The sequence below is a fragment of the Symphalangus syndactylus genome, chromosome 9, assembly GCF_028878055.3.
Source record: "Symphalangus syndactylus isolate Jambi chromosome 9, NHGRI_mSymSyn1-v2.1_pri, whole genome shotgun sequence".
NCBI classification, from domain to species: Eukaryota; Metazoa; Chordata; class Mammalia; order Primates; family Hylobatidae; genus Symphalangus; species Symphalangus syndactylus.
In genome coordinates, this window is record NC_072431.2 from 23,680,146 (window position 1) to 23,698,761 (window position 18,616).

At 36.7% G+C, this 18,616-nt stretch overlaps 1 protein-coding gene across 7 annotated transcripts in view; it reads right to left on the reverse strand.

The window, feature by feature from the left end:
* G2E3 (G2/M-phase specific E3 ubiquitin protein ligase) overlaps nt 1-18,616 on the reverse strand; it is a 57,902-nt gene that overhangs the window by 37,814 nt on the left and 1,472 nt on the right. The window contains exons 2-3 of one of the 7 annotated variants that reach the window (XM_063645920.1): nt 5,679-5,804; nt 288-452 (exon numbers count right to left, since the gene is read on the reverse strand). The exons of 3 other annotated variants lie outside the window; for them this stretch is intronic. The gene's annotated coding sequence lies outside the window, so the exon portion shown is untranslated. Of the gene's footprint in view, nt 1-287; nt 531-1,006; nt 1,174-5,678; nt 5,805-18,616 lie in introns of those variants that run through there. 3 more of the 7 variants (XM_063645921.1, XM_055291607.2, XM_063645922.1) reach the window with 3 other exon arrangements.

The window sequence follows — 18,616 nt, forward strand, 5'->3', positions numbered from 1 at the left end:
GGGTTGAGTCCATCTTAAAATTGATAAAATATAATAGGAAGATAAAATCCTCCTCTTAAAGGACTTCTCTACAGTACAATCTCTGGTGATGAATTCAACATATCATAAATCCATCCATACACATGAATTTATTGCAGAAAATTCCATAAACACATGATAAATAGTACTTCACTTAAACATAAAAAGTTTAATTTATAAAGGATGTTTTAGTCATTCGACAACACAGATTTACATCTACACTGTCATCCAATCTAGACACCACAAAATGTAGTGCATTTAAATTTTACCTAAATGCTATTGTTCTCCAAAATCCTTTATGAAGTCTACTGTAACTCCATTTGGTAAGAAGCCCTGTGGTTCCTCTTGTTTGCACTCTCTCTCACTGGAGTGGGTCAATAAACTTAATTTTATCAGACTACTGGTTTATCCCTGGTGGTGTTAGGCTGACTGGGCTAGGATGAGACAAAGAATAACACAAATGGCACAAAATGAACAATTAGTGAATCTAGATGAAGGATATACAGGAGTTCCTTATGCCATTCTTACAACTTTTCTCTAAGCTTGAAATTATAACAATATCAAGTTACCTAAAAGTTGAATATTCTAAAGGCATTCCATAATTCATACTTTTGATCAGTTCACATTAGCCTTCTTCCTAATCCCTAGCATGTGGAGTATAACTTTTGTTTCTAAGTCCTGAATGAGGATCACTTTATTTCAAACACGTCTCCAAAACAAAACCTTAGTAAAAAAATAAGTACTATTCACATATTTTAGAGTTGAATTTTATAATTTGTTTTAGATATTTTCCTTCGAGAATATGAATTTTAAGACTTCCTAAGTAGAATTTAAAAAAAAAATCTACGTGTATATTTCAATAACAGTCCAAGTCTTAATAACAGACTGGACTTTAGAAACAAAATAAAAGCATTCCCTTCCCTGGAAAATTAACAATTTAATTAATACCTTCTGTCAGAAGGTATTCTGAGTGTCCTCCACTGCTTACCTCTACTTGATCAGTCAGTGATACACTTTCATACTTCTTCCTTCAAAAGGTAAAGCCTGCCCCTCTCCTTGATTGTAGATGTGCTTAGTGCTTGCTAACTTGCTTCAACAAAAAAGACTGTGGCAGAAATGACAATGTCATAAAAGGCATTGTGACTTCCTCCTCATTATCATGGATCACATGCTATGGAGGAAGCCAGCTGCCATGTCATAAAACTTTTCAACATACACCATGGAGACACCCAGTTGGTAAGGAATGGAGGCCATTCTACCTTCTGTTATGTGAATAAGCCATGTTAGAAGTGAATCCTCCAGCCCCAATCAAGCCTTCTTACGACTGTAATTTGGCTAACAGCCTGAGAGCAACTTCATACAAGACCCTAAGCCAGAACCACACAGCTAAGCAGCTCCCAAATCCCTGATCAACAGAAACTATCAGTAATTAAATGTTTATTGTTCAAAACCAGCAAGTTCTGGAGTTATCTGTTACACAACAGATAACTAACACAAAAAAAGTAAGTCAAATTCCTTCTCATTCCAGCTGATAGCTAACATTTGAATAAATAAACAGATCCTAACCACCCAACATTTTTTTTTTTTTTTTTTTTTTTTTTGAGACAGAGTCTTGCTCTGTTGCTAGGCTGGATTGCAGTGACGCAATCTCGGCTCACTGCAACCTCTGCCTCCTGGGTTCAAGTGATTCTCCTGCCTCAGCCTCCCGAGTAGCTGGGACTACAGGTGTGCGCCACCACGCCTAGCTAATTTTTGTATTTTTAGTAGAGACAAGGTTTCACCATGTTGGCCAGGATGGTCTCAATCTCTTGACCTCATGATCTGCCTGCCTCTGCCTCCCAAAGTGCTGGGATTACAGGTGTGAGCCACCATGCCTGGCCCCATCCAACATTTTCTAAAGTGCCTAATCTTACTGAAAAAGGTGACATTGAATATACAGAAAACATGCTGGAATCAGGCACTTGAGAGAGAAAGACTGATTTTTTTCATCTAGCATTTTTAAGAAATGAACATTCTTGCTATAGAAATGACTTGATTTAAATCACTAATCAGAAAGGTTCAACTTAGTCTGTGCATTGCATTATTCGATGTACTCTATATTCTTTCTCTTTACAACTCAGAAATGTTGTCTTTGGATGTCCTATACACAGCAAAGAATTAATTTCTCTGATTCAGCACTGCATAATAAAACATGATGTTTGTCAGATGCATAGTTTGCAAATATTTTCTCCTATTCTGTAGGTTGTCTGTTTACTCTATTGGTAGTTTCTTTTGCTGTGCAGAAACCCTTAAGTTTAACTAGATCCCACTCGTCAATTTTTGCTTTTGTTGTGATTGGTTTTGGAGTCCTTGTCACGAAATCTTTGCCCATTCCTATGTCCAGGATGATACTGCCTAGGTTGTCTTCCAGGGTTTTTATAGTTTTGGGTTTTACATTTAAGTCTTTAATCCATCTTGAGCTGGTTTTTGTGTATGGTGTTAGGAAGGGGTCCAGCTTCAATCTTCTGCATATGGCTAGCCAGTTATCCCAGCACCATTTAATAAACAGAGAGTCTTTTCCCTATTGCTTGTTTTTTGTCATCTTTGTCAAAGATCAGATGGTTGTAGATGTGCGGCCTCATTTCTGGGCTCTGCATTCTGTTCCGCTGGTCTATGTGCCTGTTTTTATACCAGTACTATGCTGTTTTGGTTACTGTAGCCTTGTAGTATAGTTTGAAGATGGGTAATGTGATGCCTCCAGCTTTGTTCTTTTTGCTTAGGATTGCCTTGGCTATTTGGGCTCTTTTTTGGTTCCACATGAATTTTAAAATAGCTTTTTCTAGTTTTGTGAAGAATGTTGTTGGTAGTTTGATAGGAATAGCAGTGAATCTATAAATTGTTTTGGGCAGTATAGCCATTTTAATGATACTGATTCTTCCTATCCATGAGCATGGGATGCTTTTCCATTTGTTTGCATTTTCTCTGATTTCTTTGAGCAGTGCTTTGTAATTCTCATTGTAGAGATCTTTCACCTCCCTTGTTAGCTGTATTCCTAGGTATTTCATTCTTTTTGTAGCCACTGTGAATGGGATTGCCTTTCTGATTTGGCTCTAGGTTTGGCTGTTTCTGGTGTATAGGAATGCTAGTGAATTTTGTATGTTGATTTTGCATCCTGCAACTTTGCTGAAGTTGTTTATCAGCTGGAGAAGCTTTTGGGCCAAGACTAAGGGGTTTTCTAGATACAGAATCATGTAATGTGCAAAGAGATAGTTTGACTTCCTCTCTTCCTATTTGGATGACCTTTATTTCCTTCTCTTGCCTGACTGCTCTGGCTAGGACTCCCAAAACTATGTTGAAGTGATGAGAGAGCATCCTTGTCTTGTGTCGGTTTTCAAGAGGAATGCTTCTAGCTTTTGCCCATTCAGTATAATGTTGGCTGTGGGTTTGTCATAGATGGCTCTTATTATTTTGAGGTATGTTCCCTCAATACCTAGTTTATTGAGAGTTTTTAACATGAAGGGCTGTTGAATTTTATCAAAAGCATTTATAAGGAACTTTAATTTACAAGAAAAAAACAATCCCATTAAAAAGTGGCCAAAGGACATCGGCAGATACCTCTCAAAAGAAGACATATGCGGCCAACAGGCATATGAAAAAAAGCTCAACATCACTAATCATTAGAAAAATGCAAATCAAAACTACAATGAGATACCGTCTCACACCAGTCAGAATGGCTATTATCACAAAGTCAAAAAATAACAGATGCGGGTAAGGTTGTGGAGAAAAGGAAACACTTATACCCTGTTGGCGGGAGTGTAAATTAGTTCAACCACTGTGGAAAGCAGTATGGCAATTCCACAAAGAGCAAAAAGCAGAACTACCATTTTACCCAGCAATCTCATTACTGGGTATATAGCCAGGGGACTAGAAATCATTCTACCATAAAGACACATGCACATGAATGTTCACTGCAGCACTATTCACAATAGCAAAGACATGGAATCAGCCTAAATGCCCATCAGTGACAGACTGGATAAAGAAAATATGGTACAAATATACCATAAAATATCATGCAGCCATTAAAAAGAGTAAGATCATGTCTTTTGCAGGAACATGGATAGAGCCGGAGGCTATTATCCTTAGCACAGTAATGCAGGAACAAAAAGCCAAATACCGCATGTTCTCACTTGTAAGTGGGAGCTAAATGATAAGAACTCACGAACACAAAGAAGGAAACAAGAGACACTGGGGTCTAACTGATGCAGAAGGGTGGGAGGAGGGAGAGGAGCAGAAAAGATAACTATTGGCTATTGGGCTTAATACCCTGGGTGATGAAATAATATGTGCAACAAACCTCTGTGACATGTTGTTTACCTATGTAACAAACCTTCACATGTACCCCCAAACCTAAAAAAAAAAAAAAAAAATGAACTGTATTTTATTTACTACAAATGCATGAAGGATCCTGGACTGTATCCTGCACTAGGGAATAAAACTGCTCCAAAGGACATCACTGAGGCAACTGACCAAAACAATATTTAGTTGAAAGTATTGTATTTATGCTAAATTTCCTGAAATTGGTATCCATATTTAGGTTATTTAGTAGACTATCACTGTTCTTAGGAAATACTGAAGCATTAAGGGGTAGGGGGACCAGATATATGCAACCTACTCTCCAACGGTTCAGAAAAGGGAAATTACATGCAAATGTGCAATACTGCAGAATGATAAAGTGAATGTGGAAAATAATAAAAAGTGGTTAATCTAGGTAAGGGCATATGTAGTTCTTTGTACTTTTCTTGCAACTTTCCTGTAACTTTAGAATTATTTCAAAATAAAAAAAGGTTTAAAAATAATTGAATTAAAAGTAATATAAAAATTCCCCAAAAATTCAAGATCAAGACTAACCCAGTGTGATGGTTAATTTTATGTGTTACCTTTACCAGGCCACAGGATGCCCAGATATCTGGTTAAACTCATGTCTGGATGTGTCTGTGAGAGTGTTTCTGGAAAAGATCAGTAAACTTTACTCAGTTTACTGGTGAACTGAGTAAAGCACATGGCCATCCCCAGTGTGGGGAGACATTAGCTAGTCCACTGAGGGCCTGAATAAAACCAGAAAGCAGAAAAAGGTTAAATTTGCTGTCTGACTGCTTGAGGTAGGACATCAATCTTCTGTCCTTGGTGTTCCTGGTTCTCAGGCCTTCAGATCGGGACTGAAACCTATACCATCAGCTGTTTGGCTCCAGACATTCAAACTACACTGCGGGACTTTCCTGGGTCTCCAGTTTGCAGACAGATAATGGGACTGTTCACACTACATAATCATGTGAGTCAATACCTTACAATAATCAATCCTTCCCTCTCCTTCTCTACACACACACACACACACACACACACACACACACACACACACACACGTATATCCTGTTGTTTCTGTTTCTCTGGAGAACTGTGACTAATACACACATGCTACCTCAGGATGGATAGTTAATACACTTTATGTGCTCCTACAAATTTGGAGACAAAAAGAAATACTCTTAAAGATTTGTTAGTTACTTTGGTTCACAGCAACAGCAAAGATAAAATTAGAAGAAAGATATTCAATGGTAGAGGTTAAAAGCTATTAGAATTTTTTTTCATGAATCAATTATTTACATTCTAGGAAATAATAAACATACCTCAAAAATGTACATAAAAGCCAGGCACAGTGTTATGCACCTGTAGTCCCAGCTACTTGAGAGGCTGAAGCAGGAGGATTGCTTGAGCCCAGGAATTTGAGTCCACCTTGAGCAACATAGTGAGACCTCCATCAAAAAAAAAAAAAAAAAAAAAAGTACATAAAACATCAATATGATCTTCAATATTTTTTAACCATAAATTATTACAAAAAGTAGCATGGTATAGTAGAAAGAGTACTAGGGGCATTGAAGGTATGAAGTTTAGACTTTCCTTCATGTTCTATATGTTTTTTCCTGAGACCTCAGCCTCAATTTTATCATCCCTCAAACTAGAAGCTAATTACAGGTTATTGTAAGAATTAGAAACAACACATAAATGCCACGAGAGTACCTGGCAAATTTAGTCAATCATTGGTACTTTTTCTTTTAATTAAAAAAAAAAAGGATAATATATCTTAACTGGGTTTATCTTAGAAATGTAAGATTAGATATCATCTGAAAAGTAAAGTAATACACCATGTTAATACAATAAAGGGTGAAAAAAGTATGACCATCTCAATAGATGCAGAAAGAGCATTTGACAAAATTCAACAACCAATCATGATAAAACTGTAGAACAAACCAGAAACAGATGGGAATTTTCTCAACCTAATAAAGGGCATCTACAAATGTGCATTAATTTCCACATTGTACTGTGAGGCAATCTCAACAGATACAAAAGGGCATCTGACAAATGCCAATATCCAATCATAACAAAACTGTAAAGCAAACTGCGGGTAAAATAAATTTTTTCAACCTAGCAAAGGCAATCTACAAATGTTCACCTTAATCTCTGATTTAACAGTGTTCTCCAAGGGAAAAGAAGACAAAACTGTGAAGAATGAAGTAAAACTGTTTTCACATACGATCATCTACATAGAAAATCCTACCAAAACATTTATAAGAATAAGTGACTTTAACAAGTTCTAATGAAACAAGGCAAATCTGTATAACAGCAAGAATTAATCAGAAAATTAGAGAACAATTCTATTCACAATAGGTAAAAACTTAGTAAAAGATGTAGAAAAAGACTACACTCTGAAAAGCTACAAAACACTGCTGAGAGAAATAAAAGACCTAAATAAATGAAGAGATGGACAATGCTCACGGGCATAATATTGTTAAAATGTCAATTTAACACAATCCCAACCAAAATCCCCAGCAGGTTTTTTTTTTTTTTTTTAAGAAACTGGCATGCTGATTCTAAAACCTATATAAAAATGCAAAGGCCTTGTAATAGCAAAAACATTTTTATTTTATTTTATTTTTTTTTTGAGACGGAGTCTCGCTCTGTCGCCCAGGCTGGAGTGCAGTGGCGCAATCTCGGCTCACTGCAAGCTCCGCCTCCCGGGTTCACGCCATTCTCCTGCCTCAGCCTCTCTGAGTAGCTGGGACTACAGGCGCCCGCCACCACGCCCGGCTTTTTTTTTGTATTTTTAGTAGAGACGGGGTTTCACTGTGGTCTCGATCTCCTGACCTCATGATCTGCCCGCCTCGGCCTCCCAAAGTGCTGGGATTACAAGCGTGAGCCACTGCACCCGGCCAGCAAAAACATTTTTAAAAAGAAAAAGTCAGTGGTCTCCAACTATGTGATTTCATGACTTCTTATAGAGCTATGTTAATCAAGACAGACGTACAGCTCAATAGAACATTAGGGAAAAGTCAGATATATAGCTCAGTAGAACACAAGGGAAAGGCCAGAAACAGACCCAGACAATTGCTTTTCAACAAAGATACCAAGGTAATTCACTGTATTCAAATGGTAGTCTATTCAATAAATAGTATTGAAATAACTGAATGTTTTGGGTGGAGGGTGGGGGGAAGAACATTGACCTCATATATTAAAACTTAATTCAAATTGGATCACAAGAAAAAAAAACTTCTAGAAGAAAACATAGGGAAGAATCTTCATGATTTTGGGGTTTGGCAAAGATTTCTTAGGAAACTGAATCATAAAAAACACTGATGAATTAAACATCAAAATTAAGAACTTTCTAATCAAAAGACATAGTTAAGCAAAGAAAAAGGCAAAACACAGATTGAGAATAAACATTGGCAAAACATATACCTGACAAAGGATTTATATCCACAATGCATAAAGAATGCTTACAACTCAAATAGAAGACATCACAATAAAATGAACAAAATGGACAAAAGATTTGACCAGACACTTAAAAAAACACAACATAGCCAACAAGCAAAAGAACATCACTGGTCATAAAGGAAATGCAAATTAAAATAGCAAAAAAAAAAAAAAAAAACCAAACAAACCCACTACAGCACCCACAAGAATACTTGTCTCACAAAAAATGAACTCAAAATGAATTACAGCTCTAAATACAAAATGTAAAACTATAAAATTTCTAGAAAAAACACACAGGAGAAAATTTCTGTGACCTTATGTTACATAAGATTTCTTAGATACAATACCAAAAGCACAAGACAAAAAAAAGATAAACTGTACTTAAAGTTAGTATCTTCTGCTCATCAAAAGACACTGTTAAGAGAATAAGACAAGCCTCAGACTGAGAAAGTATTTGCAAATTATAATCTGAAAAAGGACTTATTTAGATCCACAATATATTTTCTGAAAAACTCTTCAAACTCAGTAATACAGAACACATCCACGAAAATGGTGGAGCAAGGGGCTCTGCAGGTCTGTACCTCCCTAGAAACACAGGAAAACCTGGCAAAAAACTCACAATCAACAATGTCTCAACAAATAGAGAATATCAATAAAGAAGTAGAAATGATAAAAAGGAAATAGAAATTCTGCATCTGAAATGTACAATAACTGAAATAATACATTCACTACAGAGGTTTAACAGCATGTTTGAGCAGGCAGGAGAAAGAATCAGCGAACCTGAAGACAGGTTAGTTGAAATTATCCAGTCTGAAGAGCAGAAAGAAAAAAAATGAAAAAGAAACAGAGCCCAAGAGACTATGAGACACCATCAAGCATACCAATATATGCTTAATGGGAGTCCAAGAAGGACCGGAGAAAGTGGAACAGAAAGAATGTTTGAAGAAATAATAGCCAAAAACTTCCCAAATTTCATGTAAGACTGAAATCTATACATGTAAGACTTCAATCTATACATTTTTAAGAAGCTCAAGATCTTTAATCAGGACAAATTCTAGGAGATCCACATTGAGACACAGTATAGTCAAACTGACAAAAACAAAGACAAAGAATCTTGAAAGCAGCAAGAGAGAAGTGATTAACACATACAAAATATCCCCAATAAGATTAAGAGCCAAATTCTCATTAGAAACCAGAGTTCCAGAAGGCAGTGAGATAACATATTTAAAGTGCTGAAAGACAGGAAAAAAACCCAAACCTGTCAGCAAAGAATCATATCTGCAGCAAAACTATGTTTCAAAAGTGAAGATGAGTACACATACTCACATGGGAGGCAGGCAAGTAAACAAATATTTCACACACATGCAGTGTAGCCTTACAGAAGTGGTGATATTATAACGTAATTGTGAAAGATAAATATTCTGAGCAGACAAGGCAGAAAAAACATTCTAAGTAGAGTGTGTGCAAAGGTACAACAGTGTGTGAAAGCCTGGGATGTTTGGGGAATGTCAGGAATTTCTTCTGGAAGTTGCTCTTGCTGATTCTGCCATTTGGTTGGATTACATAAATCTCCTTGGATTGGATTATCACATAGTAACTAATATAATCCCCCCCTTCACCAGCTGGTCCTAACCCTGACTCAGTGGGCAGGTCTTATTCCAGTCCTAGCCCCTTCCACTGACCAAGTCAGGCTCTAAATAACCAGCCCAATCCAAGCTACCCTTCTTAAAGAAGGTGGCATCTTTTTTACTACAGTTCAGCAATAAAGGCTATTCTGTCACAGCTCCCACAGGACCAGGTCTTCTCCTGTCTAAAAAATAAGGCCTTAATTATATTTTAACAGGACAATGTATCTGCTACCTTATGTGACAGAGCAATTAAACTTTTAAGATTCTAGACAGGACCCAGGCAGACGAACATGGCAGAAAGAACATTACACTTGAATTATAGATTTTCTGTGTTTGAACTCCTTGCTCTGCCTTGTGTCCAATGGAGATGATAATACTTACCTGTTAGGGTTCTTATATGCAAAGTAGAAGAAGTAATTCGATGGAGAGAAGGAAGGGTGAAAGGAATTCAGAAAGATCAGAAGTTTCTGAGATCAAGAAAGACCATAAAGTTTCTAGGTCCCTAACTGTTAATGGTGGTTATCCCTGGGGAAAGAGAAGGGGTAGGGGCTTTTTCTTTTAATTTCTTATAAATTTTGGCATTGTTTGACTTTTTACAATGAACATAATTTTGTACTTAAAATATGTTTGGCATATATATTATACCTCAATAAAAAGTTTCTTAAAAGCTTATATTCTCTGGAAAATCATCCCGGAGACAGATAAGAATGGCTGTTTCTCAGAAGGTCTGGTAGACCTGGGGTCTAGGGTGAAAGGGAAACTTAGGAGATCTGCCCTACTAGAGATGATAATGGGACATCAGACAGTAACTCAAAGCCATACGAGGAAATAAAAACACCAGTAAAGGTAACTACAGAAGTAAATATAAAAGCCAGTAGTATTATTGCACTTTTGGTAATTCTCTTTTTCCTTTATGATTTAAAAGAAAAACACGTAAAATAAATATAAACCAATGTTACTGGGCACATTATGTATAAATGTAAAATAAGCAAAAAATATAAAAATGTAATTTGACACAATAACATTTAGGAAGAAGGATGAGATATACAGAAGTGTAATTTTTGTATACTATGAAAGCTAAGTGGGTATTAATTCAAACTAGGTTGTTATGTTTAAGATATTAATTGTAATCCCCAAAATAGCCACTAAGAATATAACTAAAAAATATGTGCAGAAAAGGTAATGAGAAGAGAATAAAAATGGTACACTATACAAATCAATTAAACAAAAGGCAATAATGAAGGAAATGAGGAACAGAAAGATAGTATTTAGAAAACAAATACTAAAATGTCAGAAATCCTTCCTTAACAGTAATTAAATGTAAATGAATTACACTCTCCAATTAAAAGGCAAAGGTTGACAGAATGAATTTTTAAAAAATCCATACATACACTATCTACTAGGGTCAAGCTATAGACACCAAAACACAAATAGATGGAAAGTAAAAGGACAGAATAAGATACTTCATACAGACAGTAATCAAAAGTAAGCTTGGATGTTTGTACTAATGTCAGACAAAACAGGCTTTAAGTTGAAGATTGTTACAGGACTCAAAGGACATTAAAGGCTGACTAAAAAGTTCAATCCATCAAGAAGACATGACAATTATAAACACAAACCCACCTAATAAGAGCCCCAAAATATGAGGCAAAATTTCGCAGAAATGAAAGGAGAAATAGTTTAGACTTAACATATACAGAACACTCCACCCTACAACAACAGAATGAAACATTCTTCTCAAATGCACGTGGAACAATATCCATGGATAGACCATGTTAGACCACAAAATAATACATTTTACAAGACTGAAATCACACAAAATATCTTCTCCAGTGACTATGGAATGAAACTACAAATCAATAAAAGGAAAACTGGAAAACTGAGAAACATATGGAGATTAAATAACACAACTTTAAATAGACAAAAGGTCAAAAAAGAAATCACAAGGGAAATTAGAAAATACTTAGAGACAAATAAAATCAAGCCCCCAAAACAATGACCCAACTTTATGCCCAAAGAAACTAGAAAAAGACCAAACTAAACCCAAAGCTAGCAGAGGAAGGAAATAGAGTCCAGATAATGTAATAAAAAAATTTTTAACCTGAGAATCAATGAAATAAAAATTACTTAAGAAGATTGACAAAATTGAAAACGTTTAGTTAGATGACCCAGAGAAAAAAAAGAGAAGACTCAAATTACTAAATCAGAAGAAATGAAAGTGGGACACTGCTACAGACCTAATAGAAATAAAAAGAATTAAATGAGACTATTATGAACAATTGTACTCTAAGAAGTTAAATAGTTAAACAAGTTAAACAATAGGTTAAACAAATAACAAAAGTGACAAAAAGAAATAGAAAATTTCAACAAATCTACAAACAAGGGATTGAATCACTAATGAAGAACCTCCCAACAAATAAAAGTTCTAGCCCAGATGGGTTCACTGGTGAACCCTATTAAACCTTTGAAGAAAAATTGGCACCAATCTTTCTCAAACCCCTCCAAAAGATATGAGGACACTTCCTAACTCATTTTGTGAAGCCACCAATACCCTGATACCAAAGCCAGAAAAAGACATCACAGAAAATAAAACTACAAGCCAATTATCTCTTATGAACATAGATGCAAATATCCTTAACAAACTACCAGCAAACTGAATTCTGATAAAGAAAATTTTGTACCATAACCAAGTGGGATTTATCCCAGAAATGCAAAGGTGGTTCAACATATGGAAATCAACCAATACAATATACCATACTAATAGAGAAAAAGGAAAAGGTCACATGCTCATCTCAATAGATGCAGAAAAAGCATTTGACAAAATACAATACTCGTTGATGATAAAAACACTCAAACATTTAGGAATATAAGTGAACTTCCTCAGCATCTATGGAAAAACCTGTAATTAACATAATTATTGGTGAAAGACTGTACACTTTCCACCTAAGATCTGGAACAAAACAAAGATACACACTTTCACCACTTCTACTCAACACTGAACCAGAAGGTCTATTCAGAATAATAAAGCAAGAAAGCAAGAAGTAACTCTATTCAAAGAAGGCATGATCTTATATGTAGAATTTCCTAGAGAATTCACAAAAAACTGTTGGAGCTACTAAACGAATTCAGCTAAGTTACAGGATGCAAGATCAACACACAAATATCAGTTGTATTTCTATACAACAATGAACAATCCAAAAAGGAAATTAAATAAACAATTCCATTTACAATAGCATAAAAATTACTTACTAATAAATTTAACCATGGTGGTGCAAGATTTTTGCACTGAAAACTACAAAGTGCTGAAAGAAATTAAAGAACCCTAAATAAATGAAAAGACATTTTGGATCCATAGGTTGAAAAACTGTATCATTAAGACGGTTATACTCCCCAAAGCAATTTATAGATTTGATACAATTCCTGTCAAAATCCCGATGGCCTTTTTTTGCAGGAATGGAAAAGCTAAGCCTAAACTGCAAGGGATCCTGAGTAGTCAAAAGGATCCCCAAAAAGAAAAAGTTGGAGGATTCAAATTTTCCAATTCCAAACTTACTACAAATCCACCGTAATCAAGACAATGTGTTACTGGCACAAGGACAGACATACACATCAATGGAAAAGAAGAAAGAGTCAATAAATAAACTCACATGTTTTATAGTAAACTAATTTTCAATAAGGGTGCCAAGACCATTAAATGGGAAGAAAACAGTCTCTTCAACAAATGGTCCTGGGACGACCAGACAGCCATGTAAACAAGAATGAAGTTGGCCAGATGCGGTGGCTCACGCCTGTAATCCAGCACTTTGGGAGGCCGAGGCGGCAGATCACGGAGTCAGGAGATCGAGACCATCCTGGATATCATGGTGAAACACAGTCTCTACTAAAAATACAAAAAAAATTAGCCGGGTGTGGTGGTGGGTGCCTATAGTCCCAGCTACTTGGGAGGCTGAGGCAGGAGAATGGCATGAACCCAGGAAGCAGAGCTTGCAGTGAGCCGAGATTGTGCCACTGCACTCCAGCCTGGGCAACAAAGCGAGACTCCATCTCAAAAAAAAAAAAAGGAATGAAGTTGAACCCCTACCTCACACGCATTAAAAAAAATCAACTCAAAATGGATCAAGATCTAAATGTAAAAGACAGAACTATAAATCTCTTAAATGAAAATCTAGGGGTAAATTTTCATGACCTTGTATTTGGCAATGGTTTCTGAGATACGACACCAAAAGCACAAGCAACAAGAAAACAATAAATTGAACTTTACCGAAGTATAAAACTTGTGCATCTAATGACAATCTACAGAATGGGAAAAAATATTCAGAAATCATATAACCTGAAAAGGGTCTAGTATCTAGAATACATTAGAAACTCTTACAATGCAACAACAAAAAGACAAGTAATCCAACTTAAAAATGAACAAAATACCTGAAGACATTTCTCCAAAGAAAATAGTCAAATGGCCAACAAGCACATGAAAAAATGCCCATTATATTAGTGATAAGTAAATCAAAGCCACAATGAGATACCACTTCATGTCCACTATAATAGCTAATTATTATTTTTACAAACTAAAATAGTAAGTGTTAACGATGATATGGAGAAATTAGAACCCTTACATATTGCTAGTGGGAAAGTAAAATGATGCAGCAAGGGTGGAAAACAGTTTGGCAATTCCACAAGACATTAAACAAGATTACCATATCACCCAGCAATTCCACTAGCTATATAACCAAAATAATTGAAATATTTCAATTCAAACAAAAACTTGCATACATATGTTCACAGCAGCACTATTCACAAAAGAGATCACTAAATCAATACATCACAAAGAAACAACCTAATTATACATCAACTGATGAATGGATATACAAAATGTGGTATATCCATAGAATGATTATGTGGCAATAAAAAGGAATAAAGTACTGATACATGCTACAACATAGATAACCTTGAAAACATTATATTAAATGAGGGAAGTCAGACATGAAAGGTTGCATGTTTTGGAACTAGGTAGAGGTGATGGCTGCACAACATTGTGAATGTACTGTCACTGAAATGTCTACTTTAAAATGGCTAATTTTTGACTGGGCATGGTGGCTCACACCTGTAATTCCAGCACTTTGGGAGGCTGAGGTGGAAGGATCGCTTGAGGCTAGGAGTTTGCAACCAGCCTGGACAACACAGTGATATCCTGTCTCTACAAAAAAAATTTTTAATTAGCCAGTCTTGGTGGCAAACACCTGTAGTCCTAGCTGCCTGGGAAGCTGAGGTGGGAGGATTGCTGGAGTCCAAGAGTTGGAGGCTGCAGTGAACTAGGATTGTGCCACTGAGCTCCAGCTTTGAGTGACAGAGATCTTGTCTCAAATAAAATGGCTAATTTTATAAATGTGAATTGTACCTCAAAAAAAGGCCAAATGTACACCTATCATATGATGCAGCCAAGAGAAATAAGGCATATGTCCACTGTACACAAAGGTCAACAGAAACTTTATTTGTGATAACTAAAAACTGTAACAATGTATATGGATAAAACAAACTGTGGTATATTCATACAAGAGAATACATTTACTAAAACTCATTGAACTATACCCCTAAAATGGGTGACTTTTATTGCATACAAATTGTATACCAGATACTTGTTTAAAAGTTAACAATTTTTATTTAAAACAAAAGGATAAGTTTAAGATAAAAAGCAATGGCTAGGCGCGGTGGCTCACGCCTGTAATCCCAGCACTTTGGGAGGCTGAAGGGGGCAGATCCCCTGAGGTCAGGAATTTGAGACAAGCCTGACCAACATGGCGAAACCCTGTCTCTACTAAAATCACAAAAATTAGCTGGGCGTGGTGGCAGGTGCCTGTAATCCAGCTACTTAGGAGGTTGAGGAAGGAGAATCACTGGAACCAGGGAGGCGGAGGTTGCAGTGAGTCAAGAGCGCACCACTGCATTCAGCCTGGGCAACAGAGTGAGACTCCATATCACCAAAAAAAAAAAAAAAAAAGCAACTAAGTTACAAGTTTACATTAAGTTATCAATATATAACTAGTCCTCAGGAAACAGGTGTCATCCTCCCCTACCCCACCCCACCCTACCACCCACTGACTCCATATGTCCATTTCCATGTTTCTTCATGATTCTACTGTCATAGCAACACATAAGACCTTTCCAGCTCGGCTTCCAATAGTCTTGTGATATCCCAACTCCAAAATCAAGAAATCACATGAATGGTTTAGCCTGCATCAGATATGCAGCTCTGATATAAATACCCGTACCAGTTTTGTTGGGGAAGTGGTATGGGACTTTAAGTGGTATGGGGCTTTATGTTCCTTAGACCAACCCTACCCACTGGTCATGAGAATGATGTCCCTACATTGTTGGGCAGGTTTTTAAAGAAAAGCTGTGAGCAAGGAGATTAGGCAACTGTCTTAAGTGTTCAAACTGAAAAGGAAAAGTTTTCTGTTTTTTAATTCCCTAACATTTTGAATTAAGATACTTTTTATTACACCTAACATATACCACTCTTATAATTAAAAAAACTGTACCAAGATTGTAGGGACCAGCCCCACAGGATCGGTGGGTTTTTCTCCCCGTGTGCAGAGACGAGAGATTGTAGAAATAAAGACACAAGACAAAGAGACAAAAGAAAAGACAGCTGGGCCTGGGGGACCACTACCACCAAGACGCGGAGACCGGTAGTGGCCCCAAATGCCAGGCTGCGCTGATATTTATTGGATACAAGACGAAGGGGCAGTGAGCCATCTCCAATGACAGTTAAGTTCACGTGTCCACTGGACAGGGGGCTCTTCCCTGCCTGGCAACCGAGGCAGACAGAGAGAGAGAGAGGAGAGTGAGACAGCTTACACCATTATTTCTGCATATCAGAGACTTCTAGTACTTTCACCAATTTGCTACTGCTAGCTAAAAGGCAGAGCCAGGTGTACAGGATGGAACATAAAGGCAGACGAAGAGCGTGACCACTGAAGCACAGCACCACAGGGAGACGGTTAGGCTTCCAGATAACTGCGGGCGGGCCTGACACCAAGTCAGGCCCTCCACAAGAGGTGGAGGAGTAGATTCTTCCCTAAACTCCCCCAGGGAAAGGGAGACTCCCTTTCCCGGTCTGCTAAGTAGCGGGTGTTTTTCCTTGACACTGACGCTATCGCTAGACCAGGGTCCTCTTGGCAATGGGCGTCTTTCCAGACGCTGGCGTTACCGCTAGAACAAGGAGCCCTCTGGTGGCCCTGTCCGGGCATAACAGAAGGCTCGCACTCGTCTTCTGGTCACTTCTCACTATGTCCCCTAAGCTCCTATCTCTGTATGGCCTGGTTTTTCCTAGGTTATGATTATAGAGCGAGGATTATTAAATATTGGAATAAAGAGTAATTGCCACAAACTAATGATTAATGATATTCATATATAATCATATCTAAGATCTATATCTAGTATAACTATTCTTATTTTATTATTTTATTATACTGGAACTGCTCGTGCCCCGTTTCTTGCCTCGGCACCTGGGTGGCTTGCTGCCCACACAAGAGGAAATTAAATATTTTAAAAATACATTTTAAAAGCTACTAAATCTTTTGGTGCCTCAGTTTCTTCATCTTAATATAGAGATAATAAAATGGTTGCAAGGATTAAATGAGAAAATATGTATAAAGCATTTTAAATTCATGAATATTAACAAACATTGCTCCTGATTTTTTCCTACTTGAAATGTCCTCTGAGCCTATAATTTCAATACTTATTTTTCCATATTGTTTATAAACCATATGCTATCACTAAAATCTCTACTAAACTACACAGAATTATACGCTATCATCTCAGAAAAAAACCAAGCCTTAAAAAAAAAAAAAGGCAACAACTTTTTGAGTCATTAACCCAAGACAAAATGTGTTAAGTTGTTAAAATAATAAGTACTCACTGAACATACACAGTTTCAGAGTATCATGACACTCACTGTTCTGCACTGTGCACTGCAGACATAAAAATTAAAAAGACAAGGGCAGTCTTGCACTATATATTTATAAGCAAAAAGCACGGCCTGGAGAAGTCTTTAAACCCATTTGAGTAAAATCTTAAGGGGAAATAAAAAGGCCAATGGCTAAATATGCATAAAATGTAATAAGAAATAGATTTGGAGAATTCTAGTAGTACTGATGGAACATCAGCAGGTTGGAAGAGAGTGGCGTAATACTATGAAGATGGTCGTTGGAAGCGAAGTTGGTACCAGACTCTGAAGGGTTCTGTAAATAAAAAGAAAAGCTAAGAAATTTGAATTATATATGGTAGACAATGGGAAGCCATCAGAGATACTTATGGAGCAACATCTGAAGGGAGACTGAAGAGAGGCAAGAAATATTACTTTTTTAAAAAAGCATAAACTTTTGAGTTAAATCTAATTTCCGACTTCAGTTCCAACATGTTACTAGTTGTGTGAGAACAAATTACCGAACCCCTCTTAGCCTGTTTTCTTATTTGAAGATAATAACTACCTCAGCGATATTGTAAAGATTAATGAGAGAATGTATGTGATGCGGTTTTTACAGTTTAGTAACTCAATGTAATTGGAGATTTATGTATCATTTGCTATGTGGCACACACTATTCTAAGGTCTTTGTACATCTTAACTCATTCAACCCTCACAACAATCCTACAAAGTAGGTAACCTCATCATATGGTAGAGGGAAATGAAGCACAGAGAGGTTAAACAGCTTGCCCAGGGTCATCTAGCTATCAAGTGGTGGAGATGGGCTTCAAACCAAGGCAATCTGGCCCTAGTTCCATGTCTTTAACCAACACATTATAATGCCTCTCTAGGAAAGATCAAATCAGTGTTTTTAAAACTCATAGTATTTTCTAACCTTTCAGTTAAATATGCAGACTGTTCAATGCCATCCTCCAGACCTACTGATTCAGAATCTGAGATCTGAAGTGCAGGAATCAGCATTGAACAAATCCTTCAAGGTAATGTACACACAATAAATTCTGAAACTCACTGATTTAAGAAAGAGCAAAAATCCAACGAAAATAATTCAGGTAGAAAAAAAGAAAGAGATTAGGATAGAGCGATCAATTTTTAAAAATTACCATTTGGTGACAGCACATATGAAATGAGCAGAAAGGCTTAGAGAAGTATAGCCAATGTCTTTGTTACAAAGACACTATATGAAAAATGCTCATATTTTAACTAT